This window comes from Dasypus novemcinctus, chromosome 5, assembly GCF_030445035.2.
Source record: "Dasypus novemcinctus isolate mDasNov1 chromosome 5, mDasNov1.1.hap2, whole genome shotgun sequence".
NCBI classification, from domain to species: Eukaryota; Metazoa; Chordata; class Mammalia; order Cingulata; family Dasypodidae; genus Dasypus; species Dasypus novemcinctus.
In genome coordinates this window covers 55,379,744-55,397,781 of record NC_080677.1, presented here as the reverse complement: position 1 = coordinate 55,397,781, position 18,038 = coordinate 55,379,744, and positions in this window count along the sequence as shown.

Below are 18,038 nucleotides of genomic sequence, written 5' to 3'. Positions count from 1 at the left end.
AAAGTAAAAAGAAACAGTTAAAAATAATTTTATATAATTAATACTATTTATTTTATATAATATTTTTTATTTAATCCAACATATCAAAAAATCATTTCTATATATAATAATATAAAATTATTGATGAGATATTTTACCTTCTTTTTTTAGACTAAGTTTCCAATATCTAGTATATATGTTCTGCTTTAAACACATTTCAATTCAGACACTAGATTTTCATGAGAAATACTTGATCTATCTTTCAATTTACAGCTGAGACATGGATTTACATACCAAGTTATTCCAAACATACTCATAAGTTTTCTATTAACTGAGTTAAGTCAGTTTTTCAATTTAAATTTAAAATAATTAAAATGAAATAAAATAAAAAATTCACTTTCTCATTTACATAAGCCACATTTCAAATGTTCAACTGCCACAAATGACCAGTGGCTACCAAATTGGACAGCATAGACTAGATGGCTCTCAAATTTCGACTCTCAATATACTGACTCTACCTCTTGTTTTGCTAACTTGTACATGGAAGACAACATCTTCCCTAACATTGATCCTATCCCCGGGCCAATCTAGACCCTCCCTGCCATTCTCATGATCTTTTTAAATTTAACCCTCCTTTCCTTATTCATATCATTGGTTTCTCCTTCAACCAGCTCCTCTGTTTTTCTAAAACAGTGGTTCTGAAAGTGTGGTCTCCAGGCCAGTAGTATCGGCATCACCTTGGAAACTGTAGAAAGAAAAATGTGGGACCCCATCCCAGCTTCTCCTAAATCAGAAATTCTGTTTGTGAGGCCAAGCAGTGGGTATTTTAACATGCTCTGTAGCTGATTCTGATACATGCTATAGTTTGAGAACCACTGTTTTATAGAGAAGTACATTGGAGAGATACACAAACTAATAAAATGACCACCTCTATGTAGGGTAGCACAGGGAGGATCAAGAGAAAACTAGATGTGGGGTTTTTACATTGTTATGATTTTTGAATGATGTAAAGGTGTATGTTTAAAAAGAGGAGGATATTCGGAAAACATGAAGGTTCAATCCTCAACCTGATAGTTTTCAACACTGAGTTCTTAGGTATATGACCCAGGACACTTTAGAATACACTGACGGGCTCCCCTACTCACATTTTGTTTCATTTGATCTTGGCTGGGGTTTAGACCTTAGAAAAATTTAAAAGCTCCTCAGGTGATTCTATAATGTGTAGCCAAGGTTGTAAACCACAGGTAAATAATGTGCTGATGGACATCAGAGAACTCACCTTGGTGAGGAAAGGTATTTTCCCCATCTATTGGTCCATCAGTCGATAATTGCCACTTCCAAATCATGAAGAGGCAGCTTTGTCAATTTATTATTTTCCAATAGCAGCTGTATTAAAATAAAATTCACATACCATACAATTCACCCATTTAAAGTGTACAATTCAATGCTTTCTTGGTATATTCAGAGTTTTGCAGCCATTTCCACAATCAATTTTAGAACATTTTCATCATCCCCAAAAAGAAAACCTATCTCCTCCTCATTCCCCTTCACCACAACCCACCCCCGTGACCTCTATTCTGTTATTATTTTTACATGGGCTTTTTTTTTTTAACATGGACATTTTATTACTAATAATTTAAGAACTAATATAATTAATCATTGTAGAGCTAGATGAAATAGGTTTTTTCAAAATTTCTGCAAGCAGCAGTCAAAACTGCCTTTGGTGAAAGCAAATTTGGTGAAATTGGTCCTCATAATAAAGAGAAAAGGCTGTCGTCTTAGTCCCAACTACCAGTAAATGTCCCAAATTTACATTGGAAAGAGGGAGGAGGGAAACACGTCTGGCCGCATTGAATGAAGACCTCCACCCAATCCAAACCAAGAGGGAAAAAGAGGAGGTGCAGAAGCTTCCCTTTAACGCAGACCATGCCGAGAATCCTAGGAAAAGCCAGGGAAAGGCCACTAGGACAAACAAAAGGCCGGAATATTTAGCTCAGCCTTGAAGGGAACCTTCCAAACAGCGCCTTCCTTGATCTCCCAGAGCCGGAGGATGATAAAATGGTTTGTGGGCTCGGCTGGTGCCGCAGGGATGAGAGGCTGGCGGGACCCCCCACCCCTCCCTCCCGCTCTCCGAGGATAGCTTTGTTCTTCCCAGCCCTGGGGCTTGCCTGCCGTGGGAGGCTGGGGCAGTGTTTGTTATCGACGAGACATATCAGTTTCAATGACAATCCTCTTCCTCCCGAAAAAGTTATTTCTCCTGACTTCCTCCCTTGCTCTGAAAATTTAAGCTTTAAAGAGAAAGGACGGAGGAGTGGTTAAGAGACCGAAAAGAATCTGTCAGCGGAGAGGTTAAACGATGGCCCCCAGAGCCATCCTTCAAGCGGCGCCACGGCGGTGGCTTTCCACAGCTACGCGCACGGAAAGAAACGTATTTCCTATAAGCGTGTGCCAAGGAAGTTAACGTAGGTTGCCTCATAAAGAGTCTTGAGACGAAGGATTTAATAGTTATCTTTGGGGTGGGGGTCTGGGGAGGAACACCACATACAATGAAGTGAAATGAGAAGGGGTGGGGGGACGGGCAAAGCCAGGGGGGCGAAATCTCAAGCTAATAACATGTTCTTTCCTTCCTTCCTAACACAATAACACACGTGACTCAATGAAGCCAAAGAGTGCGGAGACCGATGTAAAAGTGTTCCAAAAAAAATACTCCTCGGCAAAGGCCCCTGGGTAAACGGTGTCATTTCTAATTTCTCCAGTTCCCGTGATTTAGAGCAGACCCAGGATCTGAAATTCACACCAGCTCTTTGTGCACCGGGTCGGGGAGGCGGGGGCCCAGGCCCGGCGAGCAGGAACGCAGACTTCCTATGTGATTTCACCACCGCGGCCCTGCTTTGTCTCACGTTTAAAATAATTTGCCAGGTAAAAATAAACTTCTCAGGATCACAGAGTGAAAAATGTACCTAACAATTCAATCCCTGTAAGTTTGAGATTGACAGAGAAAGTGCAGCCGAGGCTAATTAAATTACCCAACATGTATCTGAATGGTGGTTTCCCTGGCAGCTTTATTAATTCCCATCGTTATCATTGTTATTATGACCACAACTCTGTCAATTATGCTTTTCATGAGATAGCAAAATGTGCAGGCTGTTAAGGTTCAGCCAGGCTCTAGTTAGCCGTTGGTTCCTCTCCTGAGTGCCATTCTTAGAAAGCAGACCTCATCTGTCCTAAGATCCACGTCCCTAAAAGGCATGTTCCGAGATATTTTTGTTTGTCACTCTTTGGAAATAAGGAAAATCCACAAAGAATTTTCTTTTTTTCCTTCTGCTTTTGCCAGTAATTCTCACAACAGTAAGCTTGGTTCGTGATATCATCCCCTATTCCTGCACTTAGCTGATTTGTAAAACTCAGACTTGCAAGTTCAAATCCAGTGGAATAAGAGCTGCTCTTTATCCCTCAGGGACAATTTATGGTACACGTATAGGATATGTTTTGTGCAGTCAGATTGGTCCCATGTTGTTATTAAAGATCAATTGCCGGTTGTATATGTGCTCATTTGCCCAGTAATTTGAGGCAAATTTAAGCAGACTTGGCTGAAATGAGCTAAACTTAGCTGGAAACTGTATTAGGCAAGCATGACCACTCACTTTGATTCACAAAATGTCTCCCAAATTAGTGCAAGAGTCTCCCTAATTCTGGGATGAAACAATTTTGACCTGTAGGACTTAATACCCAAAGTGTGGTCCCTGGACCAGCAGCATTGGAATCACCAGGGAGCTTGTTAAAAATAGAGGCTCAGACTCATCCTAAACCCACTGAATCAAAATCCAAGCTTTAAGATCCCCAGGTGATTCATATGCACATTAAAGTTTGTAGAGTGCAACAAGTGTGTAGAAGAGTAGAGAAATAGTTCTTCTTATCCCATGCCTACCAGCAAGCATCCTGCCTCCATGATTTTCTGCACCAAATTCTGATATATACTATGTTGACAAACTTCAGAACTATATTCTAAACTATATTCCCATACTGAGGAAATTTAATGCAATTTATCTGATACAAACCATTCCTCTATTCTGAAAAACAATGAACAACAACTGAAACAATTATTGCCAAGATGGTCTATCATGCAGCCCATGCTGTTCAGAGGAAAGAATCAAGTGTATTACAGGATGATCACTAGGTAACCAACCTCAACCCCTGTGATACAATCACTGCTTTATATTCCATGTCCCAGGGTTTGGCTAAGGTTGCAATAGTGAGAAAAATCATCAGGATATAGCAGCCTGCAGACCATCCCCACCCCCACCCCCATCACCATGCACACACCCCAAATACTATTTTGAAAAACAAAAGATTTTAAAAAGTATGAATAAAGGATTGCATAAATTTTTAAAAATTAAAACATTAATTTGTAAAATAAGCAAAATGCTCATTTGAAATTCATCTTCTTCCCTATAAGGTCCTCCCTGAACTCCACACCATACCAAAAGTATCTTATTTTTTCAGCTATTTCTTCTAATAAGAGCTTTGTACATTTATTTGATGGATCACAGTTGCAAAGTACAATAATGACAATTCTCTTTATTTTCATCTCAAATTAAGAAAAACCAATGGTCTCTCCATCACCCATAAAATATTCATGCAAAATAAATTAGTATTTCAATTCATAAGTAGGACAAAAATCTTTGCACTAGGAAGTAAGATATAAGTACCCACACTACTGCCATTATTGGCAAAAAAAAATGTACTTCTTGGAGAAGGGTTCTCACTTAGAATTATTTTGAGCACAGAAAAAGGAGCATTTCTAAAAAGGACCATCACTTTACAGAAATAGTTTTCCAGGTATTTTACACTAGCTCCTACCATCTTTGGGGAGATACAAATAAAATGTTCTTCGTGTATAGTAACTGTGATCCTCGTCTAAAAACAAATACGCACTTTTGGTTTAAAAATTCCCTTGGTGATAGGTACAGGAAGAGCTTTCACTGGGGTGCGAATGCATTTTGAATTACTGTGGAGGAGCTCTGGGAATCCCTATCTCTTAGTGTAAAAATAGCTGTTCTGCTCCATCCCACGAAACACTTTGCAGAACATGGTACTTTACTAACATAAAAACTCCCAACTAATATTCATAGATCTCTGAGGACATCACATTTTTATTTGATTAGAACTTGTTCCAGGGTGGTTGCTTTTCCTGACTCCAGGTGTGGTGAGGCAAGGAGAAAAGGCTGAGATATTAATGGGGTTAGCCTCCGGTGCCCACAGGAAGGGCGAGACTGCAAGGAAGGGCTGCAAGGCCAGAGCTTGTCTGGACAGAGAGAAACAGCCTGGAGAGGAGGGGAGAGCAGAGCAGAATGGCAGGGGGTGGAGGGGAGTGGCAGCGAGGCCGCAGGGAGGGAGTCAGCAGGATGGAAGAGAATATAAGGACAGTTCCTCCTGACCTGGGTCAGGGACATCTACACATGCCACGGCCCTGGAAGCAGCAAAGCCTGCCTATATCCATGCCCAGTGTGGACACTGTGGAGGTCATACCACAGGAGCTTGGGAGCTGAAACCAGGTCCAGGAGTGCTGGATAGTGTGTGCCACGATCCCAGGGCTTGATTCTGAGAAGAACATTTTAGGAAAAGAGAAGCATGCCCCTATGGCTGGTGGGAACAGTGGCTTGATAGTCAGAGACAGATTCCTTCAGTAGCAGAGTTCTAATAAAGGACAAAAAATTCACAGTGATCCCTCATTCCCTGTGTACCCGTTTTCTCTAGTGGCCAAGAGCCAGATAACAATTCAGTGAAGCATTTCTAAGCAGGAACCACCCTCCCTGCTACTGCATAAATGCAAATAATTTTGAATTCCACCAGAACTCTGGATGGACCTAGAGAAATACTTGTCTATTATAGAGCCTGTAAGACACCTAGGAGTAAATTCATAAAACTAAGAAGGAAGAGGGAGTGGGCAAGAGCAGAAGCTAGTGAAGTTAAGACAACAATCCATATGGGGTGGAGTGGCTAATAAAGGATTCCTAGTTGTACCAAGTTGAGCTGAGTCTTAAAGAATGTGATAAACATGGGGGGAAGGGTAAACAAACATTTATTTAGCACACAGTAGGTTCCAGGCACCATGATAGTATCCATAACAAGCAAAAACTATTGCTATAATCTGTGTCAGTATCACACAATTTAACTGTAGAAATAGGAAAAAAGTCTATCTTTTAGGGATTTTTAAATCCGAGAACTAAAAGACATAAAATCTGAGAACTAAAAGAAATATTATTGTAGTTGAAGTAGTCATAAGAGAAAAATAGATGTCCAAGTGATACAATATGAGAGCACTTTCAAAATTGTAAGTATGGAATAGACATAGGAAAATGTATTCTCTGATAGGAAAAATATGAGTGAAGATTCTCTGTGTGATATCCAGTCTAATGGCTTTGCATTGAAAATGCACAATAATTGTTCATATGTCTATCAAACTTTGAAAGAAAACTTCCTGAGAGTTGAAATAAGAATACATGACAAGGATCAGAACATGTAGATGCTCAGTGTTAAAGAAGTTTTAACATTTACCCTATTATTACTGATAGTTAATATGGTAAGAATCTAGACATTTCAGCAAATCCAAATGCATTTCTCAAAAATATTATGAGTGGCAATCCTATACACCTTCCGGGTCTATAAGAATTAAGGTACTTTTAAATTCTCTATATTTTTATCACTTTGAATTTTTATCCCTATTAAGTGTTTTTAGAGATCTAATTGAAGTGCCATCAACTCCTCCATGAAGACTTCCTTAATTCTTCTAGGTAGTTAGTCTCCCTTTCTTGGTTCCCCTCTGCTCCGTCCTCCCTTGGAGCATCAGAAGTTATTTATCCACCTGTCTGCCTCTCCCCTTAAATTCTGGGCTTCTTGATTCAGGGACTAGGGAACGTATCCTTAAAGCCTGGGAGTATGCGGCATTCAGTATGTAGTTAATAAATGTTTGTTAAATAAAGGAATAAAAACTAGCTGAGAATTTGAGATGTGTATGCTAAGTGGGACCAACGGCATGGACTCATTGCCTGAACTCAGTGCAAAATTCCAAATACTATTAGAAGATTGGAGAAGATGCTGTCATGGCTAATTCCCTCTTCCTTCAAGGCTCGAGTATCTCATGTTGCTATCTTGACCACCCTCTTTAAAACTGCAAACCCCCACACCAGCTCCAGGTTCCCAGTCCTCTCTTACCCTATTCTATTTTTCCAGTAGAGTATGTTATGTTTGCTTGTTGCTTGCCTTCTGCACTAGAATATAAATGTTCTAAGGGTAAGAATTTTTGTCCCTTTTGTTCACTTCTATATCCTAAATACCTAAAACAGGGGCAGGCACATCACAGGTACTCAGTGAATACTTGTTGAATAGATGAATGAATGAATGAGGATTTCATTAAAAAAATTTTTTTTTGTTTTGTTCTCTGGGAAAATAGACTCAAGCATTTAGGTAAGTTTATAGATTTGCACTTCAGCAGTTTCCAAAAAGAGATGGATCGAGAAAGAAAAAGAAATGTAAGTCATCCAAATTGGAAAAGAAGTGAAACAATTTCTGTTCACAGATCTTATATTTAGATCAAAAATTAAAATAAAAAAAAAAAGTTAGACCTAAGAAACAAACTTAGCAAAATTGCGGATACATGCAAAAATCAGCTATATTCGATAGACTACTAATGAACAATGCAAAAAGGAAATTAAGAAAATTCCATGTACAATAGCATTAAAATTAAAAAAGAATAAAATATTTAGGAATAAATTTAACCAAGGAGGTGCAAGACTTGTACAGAAAACTGAAAACATTGCTAAAAGAAATTAAGACCTAAATAAATGGAAAAACATCTGTGTTCATGAACTGGTATACTTAATATTGTTCAAATGACAATACTACCCAAATTGATCTACAGATTCAAACTAATCCCTATCAAAATTCCAATGGTTTTTTTTTCTAGAGAAATGGAAAAATCATCTCCAAAATTCATATGGTGTTTCAAGAGACTCAGAATAGCCAAAACAGTTTTGAGAAAGAACAAAAAGTTGAAGGACTTACACTTCCTGATTTCAAAACTTACTACAAAACTACAGTAATCAAAACTGTGTGGTACTGGCATTAAGATAGAAATATATGCAACTGAAAGCAGGAGGATTGCATCCAGCATCCATGTGGAATCTAAGCCCCCTCTTGATATAGATGTGGAGTGGACACAACCAATCCAAGTTCCACAGGATGGCGTAATAAAATATGGATTAGAGTGGACTTACAGGATGGCGTAATAAAATATGGATTAGAGCGGACTTACTGATATTCTATTCATGAACTATTGTGATTAGTAATCGAAGAAAATGTGGCATTGGTGTGGAGAAAGTGGCCATGGTGGCTGCTGGGTGTGGGGAATGGGAGGAAGAGATGAGATGTGGAGGCGTTTTCGGGACTCGGAGTTGTCCTGGGTGGTGCTGCAGGGACAATTACCAGACATTGTATGTCCTCCCACGGCCCACTGGATGGAACGTGGGAGAGTGTGGGCTATGATGTGGACCATTGACCATGAGGTGCAGCAGTGCTCAGAGATGTATTCACCAAATGCAATGAATGTCTCATGATGATGGAGGTGATTATTTCTATGGGGGGAGGAGTGGGGTGAGGGGGGTAGGGGGTATATGGGGACCTCATATTTTCTGAATGTATTTTAAAAAAAAAGGACAGAGAACTACAAGTGCTGGAGAGGATGTGGAGAGATAGGAATACTTTTTTATTATTGATGGGAATGCAGAATGGTACAGCCACTAAGGAGGCTGGTTTGGCAGTCCCTAAAGAAGTTGAATATAGATTCATCACGTGACCTGGCAATACCACTATTGGGTATGTACCCAGGACTGAGAGCAGCGACACAAACAGCGATCTGCACACCAATGTTCATAGTGACTTTATTCATAATTGTGAAGAAATGGAAACAATCCAGGTATCAATAAACCAATGAATGGATAAACAAACTCTGTTATAGACACATGATGGAATGTTATCCAGCTTCAAGAAGAAATGAAGTTGTAAAGTATATGACAACATGGAGAAACCTGAAGGTCACTATGTTGAGTGAAGCCAACAGACACAAAAGGACAAATAGGTATGACTGCTCTATTATGAACATATGAATACAATGTGTGATCTTATGGAGTTAATAACTTGAATATGGGTTACCAGACAATAGAATGAGTTTAGAGAATGGAAAGCCGAGGGTTAACTAATGCAGAATTGGTAAAAGGATGTGTGTTAATAGAAAATGTGAAAACATATCATAGTGTTGGTAACTAGCAGTGCTATTATATGGGTATGACAGTGGCTAAATGGTAATGTCTAAGGTCATGTAAATTACTAAAAGGAAGACAAAGAAATGTAACATGGGACGGCATAAGATAGTAAAACCTCATGTAAAATACAAGTATGGGTAATATTGTATATATAAAACTGTTTTTCTTTGAAACTGAACAAATGTATGTTAATATTACAAAATGTTAATATCTGACAAAAACAAAAAACCAAAAAACCAAAAAACCACATTATGCAAAGTGAAAGAAACCAGACACAAAAGTACTATGTAGTGGCAGTGGATGTGGCTCAAGCTGTTGAGTGCCTGCTTCCCACATGAGGGGCCCCAGGTTCGGATCCTGGTGCCTCCTAAAAAGAAAAGAAACAAAAAAATCCACAAGGAAACAAATGAAAAAAACCAACTCAGAGAAGCTGATGTGGCTCAGTAGTTGAGCACCAGATTCTTACATATGAGGTCCTGAGTTCAATCCCCAGCCCTGGTACCTCAGAAAAAAAGAATTATGTAGTATATGATTCCATTTATTTAATATGTACAGATCTATTAACTTTAATTTTAAAAATGTATAAAAGAAAAAAACAAGGAAATATATGAGGTTCCAGTCTTTCCACATCTTTAACACTTGGTATTATCTCTTGATTTTAGCCATTCTAGTGTGTATATGATAATTCAACAGATTTAAATTTGTATTTCCCTAGTGATGAAAAGCATTGAATGTTTCTTCTTGTTGAATGCCTATTCACACTTTCCCATTTTTAAGTGTTGTTTGTTTTCTTATTATTGGGTTATAAAAGTACTTTATATGTTCTGGAAAAAAAATTAGATTGGTCATTACGTAGGGCTGTGAAAGGATAGAGGGATTGAGAGGTGATTGCTAAGGGGTGTGGAGTTTTTCTTTTTTGGAGTAAAGAAATTGTTCTAAAATTTTTTTGGTGATGAATGCACAACACTGTAATTATATTAAAGCCACTCATTATACACTTTGGATAGATTGTATGGTATGTGAATATATCTCAGTAAAACTGTTTTAAAATAAATAAATATGCAAGAATAGCCAGAAATAGAAAATATGTACAGTATTAAGCAGAGAGATAAAGAGGTGCTGAATTTTTTGTCTGGTTTTTATTTATTATTATTGAAATAATGAGTATGCTCTAATAATGACTGAAGTGATACATCCATACTATGTGATCAAACCAAATCATTGATTTTACACTTTGGATGGATTTGTTAATATGTATCAATGTATGCTTTGTTAATATGTATCAATAAAATTCATTTTTTTAAAAAAGATAGAAATATAGACCAATGGAATATATTTGGGAGCCCAGAAGTAAACCCTCACATCAATGGCAAAAAAAAGAAAGAGAAAGATGGATAGGTTCACCTCCTAACCTTTGATAAACCCACAGAGGTTCAGGCCATAAGATGTACTACAACTAGACATTACAATCTACTGTAGTGTATTTTAATAAAATGTTTCATAGGACAGAGCCAGTTCTAATAAATTTTTTAAAAAACAAGAATAGGGTTTTTTTTAAACTATATAATAATAGTGAATTCAGTGATGGATGAGGATTGTATAGAGTACAAATACATGAATGTTTTTGTACATGAACTAGAACAAATGTATGCCACTATTTCAAGGTGTTAAAAATATGGTGATATACAGGAAAATATAACTAATGCAACTTATGGACTATAGTTAATAGAAATATTTTTGCACAATGGTGATAAAGGTACTATATCAATGCTAAGGGTCAACAATAGGGATATATAAAGGGTATTAGGTTTTTCTTTTTGCAGTAATGAAAACGTTCTAAAATTGATGATGGTGATGACAGCACAACTCTGATGTTACCGAGAGCCACTGAGTGTACACTTTGGATGGATTTCATAACGTAGTAAACTCTTAATGGATGATGCATTGTGGTTAACAGCACAAAGATGAGAATGTTCTTTCATGAACTATAACAAATGTACAATACTGTTACATGGTGTTAATAATAGGATGGTTTGTGGGAAAAATACACAAATGCAAGCTATGGACTACAGTTAGTAATATTTTGATGTTCTATCAGTTGTTACAAATGTTCTACAACAATACAAGGTGTTGGTGGTGGGGTAGTGTATGGGACTCCTGTATATTATGAATGATTGTTTTGTAAACTCATGACTTCTCTTTCTCTGAAAAATTGGGAGAAATGAAGTGCTGGTGCATGCACAACATGGATAAACCTTAAAGATAACATGTTGAGTGAAATAAGCCACACACGAAGGACAAAGAATGTATGGTTTCTCTCATATGAAATACTTTGAATAAACAAATTCATAAAGAAAGCAGAATAATAGTTACAAGTGATGGTGGAAATGGGAAATTAGTGCTAAATGAGTGTGAATATAAAAATAGTCTGGAAATATGGTGAAAGTTATACAGAATTGTCAATGTAGTTTTTTTTAAGATTTATTTATTTATTTCTCTCTCCTTCTCCCCCCGGCCCCAGTTGTCTGTTCTCTGTGTCTATTTGCTGCGTGTTCTTTGTCCACTTCTGTTGTTGTCAGTGGCATAGGAATCTGTATTTCGTTAAGTTGCATCATCTTGCTGCGTCAGCTCTCCCTGTATGCGGCACCATTCCTAGGCAGGCTGCACTTTCTTGCTCACTGGGGGAGCTCTCCTTACGGGGCGCACTCCTTGTGCGAGGGGCTCCCCTATGCGGGGACACCCCTGCGTGGCAGGGCACTCCTCGCGCGTCAGCACTGCGCATGGGCCAGCTCCACACGGGTCAAGGAGGCCCGAGGTTTGAACCGCGGACCTCCCATGTGGTAGACGGACGCCCTAACCACTGGGCCAAGTCCACTTCCCTGTCAATGTAGTTAATGTCAAAGAATTTTTCGCTTAAAATCATTAAAATAATTTTTATGTTATATGTATTTTACCACAATTAAAAATAAATTATTTTAAAAAATAATAGTGGGCCCCAGACTATTCTAATTTACATAAGTACAATGTAACAATCAATTAGTACTTGCTGTTTTCCAGCCAGTATAAAGGCTAAATTCATTAAGTCAAAAAAAGACATGACCTGCATTTAACTGTCTAACCTGTTGTGAAAGTATGGTAAATAGGAGCGTTTTGGCAAAAATCATCTACATGTCTGTGAGTTAGTCCTACAGATAGTCTCACACACCTTTCTCTCACTTGATCATCAATCTGTATGTGAGTTTCCTGCCTTAGAGCGAGAATGCCAAAAGGCATAAATCAACAGGGCTGTCTGTCCTGTTGGGGAGATGGAACATGCCCATAAAGAGTAGAGGGGAGCCAGTCCATCGAGGAGTGGTGCAGACCAAACCAAACCAAACCACAACAAAAAACCCACAAATACACAATTCCAGAGCAAGATATGAGAATGGGAGCTGGGCAGTTGAAGATATGGTTGTGTTTCAGGGGTTATGATTTGAGCTGAGCCTTGAGAGGATTTGGCAAAATGAAGATGAAAGAGTTGTTTTTCTAAGCTAGCCACATCTTCTATTCTACTTGATTTTTTTCATCAAAAATAGAATTTTAAGGCAAAACCAGTTTGCTTTAAATGATTTCTATGTGGCCATCTCAATGTGAGAGAATTTGATTTTCCCAAACCCAAAGAGGCTAAAAATATATATGAAAGAACAATTCATTTAAAAACCTTTCCTGAGATGAGCCCAAGATTGTGTTCATTCACTTCTTCAAAATAAATTTAATTTTTTAAAAATTGTAAAAGGCAGCATAGGTGAGATATAAAAATAAAGAAAAGTTTGAAACAAATCTCAAATCTTGTTTCACAAATAACCGCTGCTAATATATAGGTAGAAGTAAACAGCATTTAGTGTTGTCTAGGCACCCAAATGATAATTCTTCATGGGAACATAGTGAAGGAAACATAGTTATTTTGAATGCTGCTCCTTGGCTTTTCTTTCTTAGCCCCTCAAAGGAAATATTTTTCACTTTCTTTACTGAGGAGCTTTAAAAAATGTTGCATGTTCTTTGTTCCCAATATCCCTAACTGGTAAATTGATAACTGTATCATCCCTTTGTATTCCTTGCACCTGCATCAGGCTGTTTTCTTTAACGTGCTTAGCTGGAGTATGTTACATCTGCTTTACAAGTTAACCAGCAGAATTTGTTTATAAACCCACTGAAGAGCTAAATGAAGCAAACTGCATTATCTTACTTGCTAATTACATTTCGTTTCAGCTGAAAGCTTATTACAGATACAGCCTGAAAACCTGACTTTTTAATTTTGTTTACATCCACTACTGCTTTAGCTTCAGCCCCTGGAAGACGTTTTCTCCATAAAGCTGAGAAGGAAGGTTTGAATCCTTTGACTGTAGGAGGCTGTGGATTGGTTAGTATTCCCAAACTACATTTGTTAATAAGAAAACGCTCTTACTCTTGATGCATTGGCATTGCTGCTTATACTACTGGACTCCTGAACATTCAGAAAGCATGGATGTCTTCCACCTGCCTTTAACTCACCACTTCCTGAGAAGAGGTTACATTTCGTATAGACATAGATAGCAACATGACTACAAGGCCAAACAAGCTGATACACCAAAGCCACAGATAACTGAATAAGTCACATCCTTAATATTATCAGGTCAACTGAGATGTGCTCTCCTCCTTTTCCAACGAAATGAAACTGTCCTCAACGTTTTATTAACTGTTAGTTTTGTGTGTATGACTCATCTCCAAGTCAATTCTTCCCACCTTCCTGAAAAGCAGGGCCACCTGGACCCTCCATCAAAACAGAGTAGTCAAGGTTGATCACCACCTGTCTTCTTGAAGAGTCAGCTGTAAAATCCCCATATTGTGCAGTAAACATGAACCTCTAGGTTACTTAGTTTATTAAACTCATTTACAATTTCTCTCTAATAAAATTAGAATCTTCTATATATATGTATTATGATTACTTCCTCCTTAGCTGCCCTATTCCACCATGCCTGCAGATACACCTCTAAAAGGACAGGTATGATGGCAGCAAAGGGTAGCAAGCACAGGATGGGATGAACAGAGGCCTTTATCTTTTCTTCACTTGTTTCTCTGTACAACCGTTTTCAAATTCCCTGGGGATCCTTGGGGTTCCCAAGAACTTTCAGAGGTCCATGAGGGCAAAATTATTTTTATAAAAAATATGAAGACATTATCTGCTTTTCTCACTGAGTTTACATTTGAACTGATGATGCAAAGCAATGCTGGATAGAACTACAGTGCCTTAGCCTGAAGCAGTGATGTCAAATTGTACTAGTCTTCATGATATGCTTCACCACCATGCACTTGCAGAGGAAAAAAAAGGCAGTGTCACTTAAGAGTGTCCTAATTTTATTAAATCTTAACCATTGAGTACATGTTAACATTATGTGTGACAAAATAGCAAGTATGCAGAGTGCACTTCTGCAGCATATTGAAGTACAATATGCAGATATTTAAGCTGAAAGCTGAACTAGCAGTTCTTTTTCATAAATGCCATTTTTGTTTGAAAGAATGACTGACAAACTATGGTTATTCAGACTTGGGTATTTGGCAGACATTTTGTCAAAGATGAACAAAGTGAGCCTGTCACTTCAAGGAAAACAGCTGACAGTATTTGTTGCTGATAATAAAACTTGAGCTTTCAAGCAAAAATTAGAATTTTGGAAAGTTTGTATCTGCTTGAACTTGACAGCTTTCCAATACTTAAAAGACTTTTCTTATGAGACTGGTGTGATATTATGAATGTGATTTGTTGACACTGTATAGTGAACTGTGTCAACATTTGAAAAGTCTGTGTAACTTAGTAAAGCAATATTTTCCAAATGACCCAGTGCATGATGTTATAAATTCATACATGAGTAAAAGATCCATTCAAAGTGTGGAAAAGACCAATGGATTTCAATGAAACAGAGTATGCAAATTTCACTGAAAATGCTTTCAGATTCCACATTGCAATTTATCTTTAAGGAACTGCCACTTGTTGAGCTTCGGTGTAGGATAAAAGAATAGTCACAACTATCCAAAGAAGACTATTACTCCTCTCTTTTCCAGCTACATATCTGTGTGAAGCTGGATTTTCTCATATGCTTCATTTGTCCAACAGGTTGAATGCAGGAGCAGAAATAAGAATCGAGTTGTCTTCTACTAAGCTAAACAGTGAGAGGATTTGCAAAAATACAAGCAATGCCACTCTTCTCACTGAAAATTTTTGTTTGGGAAAATATAGTTACTTTTCATAAAAATAGGATATATTACCATGTAATAGGTTTATTATTATTTTAGAATGATTTAATAAATATTTTTTAAAATTTCTGTTTTAATTTCTAATATGGTAAATACCAAGAGATATAGCCCATATAAACAAAAGCTCTTTAGGAATACCAATATCTTTTATGAGTGTATACAGGTCTTGAGACCAAAAGGTATGAAGACTGCTGTTCTATAGCATGCCATGCTTTGGATAGTAAAATTATGATGGCTGTTGTCTAGCTTATGTTCTCACTTCAAGGTAGACATCTGCACCAAGTATTTAATATTTACATGCATGTCAAAAATATACCAAATATCTAAATTTTTATTATTTACCTTAAGAAACTTTGTAAAGTTGAACTTGTGAAGTCATATGTTGCATAACCAAGGAACATCTGTCCTAGCTAACTAAATTTTTCAGTACGTTACAAATAATCATTCTTATGAACAAAAATCATTCATTTAGGGAATGTAGATATGGCTATCTTAAGATCTTTCTGCTTTTCTTATATATGCATTTAATGCTTTGAATTTCCATGTAAGCACTGCTTTTGCTGTAGCCCACAAATTTTGATAAGCTGTATTTTCATTTTTATTTAATTCAAAATGTTCTTAAATTCCTTTAGAGACTTTTTTGACTAATGTGTTATTTAGAAATATGTTGTTTAATCACAAATAGTTGAGGATTTTCCAGATATCTTTCTGTTATTGATTTCTAGTTAGAGTCTATTATGACCCAGGAACATACTTTATATCATTTCTCTTCTTTTAAGTTTGTCATGGCCCAAAACGTAGTCTATATCGGTGTACTTCGCTATGTGAACCTGAGTGTATGTTGTTGTTAGGTGGCATGGTCTATAAATGCTAGTGAGATGAAGTTTGTTGATAGTGCTCTTATTGGCTTTTTTCCTGCTTTATATGTCAGTGAGTGACAAGGGTATTGGTACTTCCAACCATAATAGTGGATTTGTCTATTTCCCCTTGCACCTCTGTCAGTGTTTCCCTCATCTATTTTGATGTCCTTTTGTTAGGAGCATACACAGTAAGGATTATGCCCTCTTGAAGAATTGGCTCCTTATCCCTGATAGTTTTCCATGTTCTGACGTCTGCTTTGTATAACGTTAACACAGCTAATCCAGTTTTCCTTTGATTGGTTTTAGCATGGTATATCTTTCCTCATCCCTTTACTTTTAACCTGTTTGAGTCTTTATATTTAAAGTGGGTTTCTGGTAGACAACATAGAGTTGGGTCTTGTTTTTTTAATCCACTCTGACAAACTCTTTTATTTTTTTATTTTTATTTTTTTTAAAGATTTATTTATTTAATTCCCCCCCTTCCCCCAGTTGTCTGTTCTCTGTGTCTGTTTGCTGTGTCTTGTTTCTTTGTCCGCTTCTGTTGTCGTCAGCAGCACGGGAACCATGGGCGGCGCCATTCCTGGGCAGGCTGCACTTTCTCTCGCGCTGGGCGGCTCTCCTTATGGGGCGCACTCCTTGTGCGTGGGGCTCCCCTACGCGGGGGACACCCCTGCGTGGTGCGGCACTCCTTGCGCGCATCAGCACTGCGCATGGGCCAGCTCCACACGGGTCAAGGAGGCCCGGGGTTTGAACTGCGGACCTCCCATGTGGTAGACAGACGCCCTAACCACTGGGCCAAGTCCGTTTCCCAACTCTTTCTTTTAAATGGTGTATTTACACCAGTCATATTTAAAGTGATTATTTATACAGTTGGATTAATATCTACCACGTTTGTAACTATTTTCTATTCACTGCATTTTTTTCTCTATATTCCCCTCTCTTTTCTTCTGTCTTCCCTGGTTTTCACTGAGAATTATATAATGTATCAATTTTACTTCTTAAAAAATTTTAGTGGTTTTCCTAGAATTTTTGATATATGTTTTTAACTAATATAAATACAGCCTCATATATCACTCTACCACTTCACACATGCCTTATAACCAAGTAGTTCCAATTCTTCCTGTGGTCCCTTGTGACAATGCTGTCATTCATTTCACTTATCCATATGCTGTAACTACCTAATACATCAGCCATTATTGCTTCTGATGCTCTTGCTTTCTATATACAGATACAAATATCTGACTATATTATTTATTTATTATATCTTTAATTTTCCTTTTTCCTGAAGAACTATTTAAGTATTTCTTGCAGGGAATGTCTGCTAGTGATTAATTCCCTTGCTCACTGCTCATCTGATAGTCTTTATTTATCCCTCACTTTTGAAGAATGATTTCACTGGATATTGATTTCTATTGAATTGGTGGTTTTTTTCTTTTCAGCACTTTAAATATTTAACTCCACTCTCTTCTTGCTTGAGTCATTTATGACAAGAAGTATACTGCAATTCTTATCCTTGTTATTTTATTGGTAAAGTGCTCCCACCCCCTGCCCCAGCTTCTCTGAAGATTTTCTCTTCAGTTTAAATATGATATGACTAGGTGTGGGTTTTTTG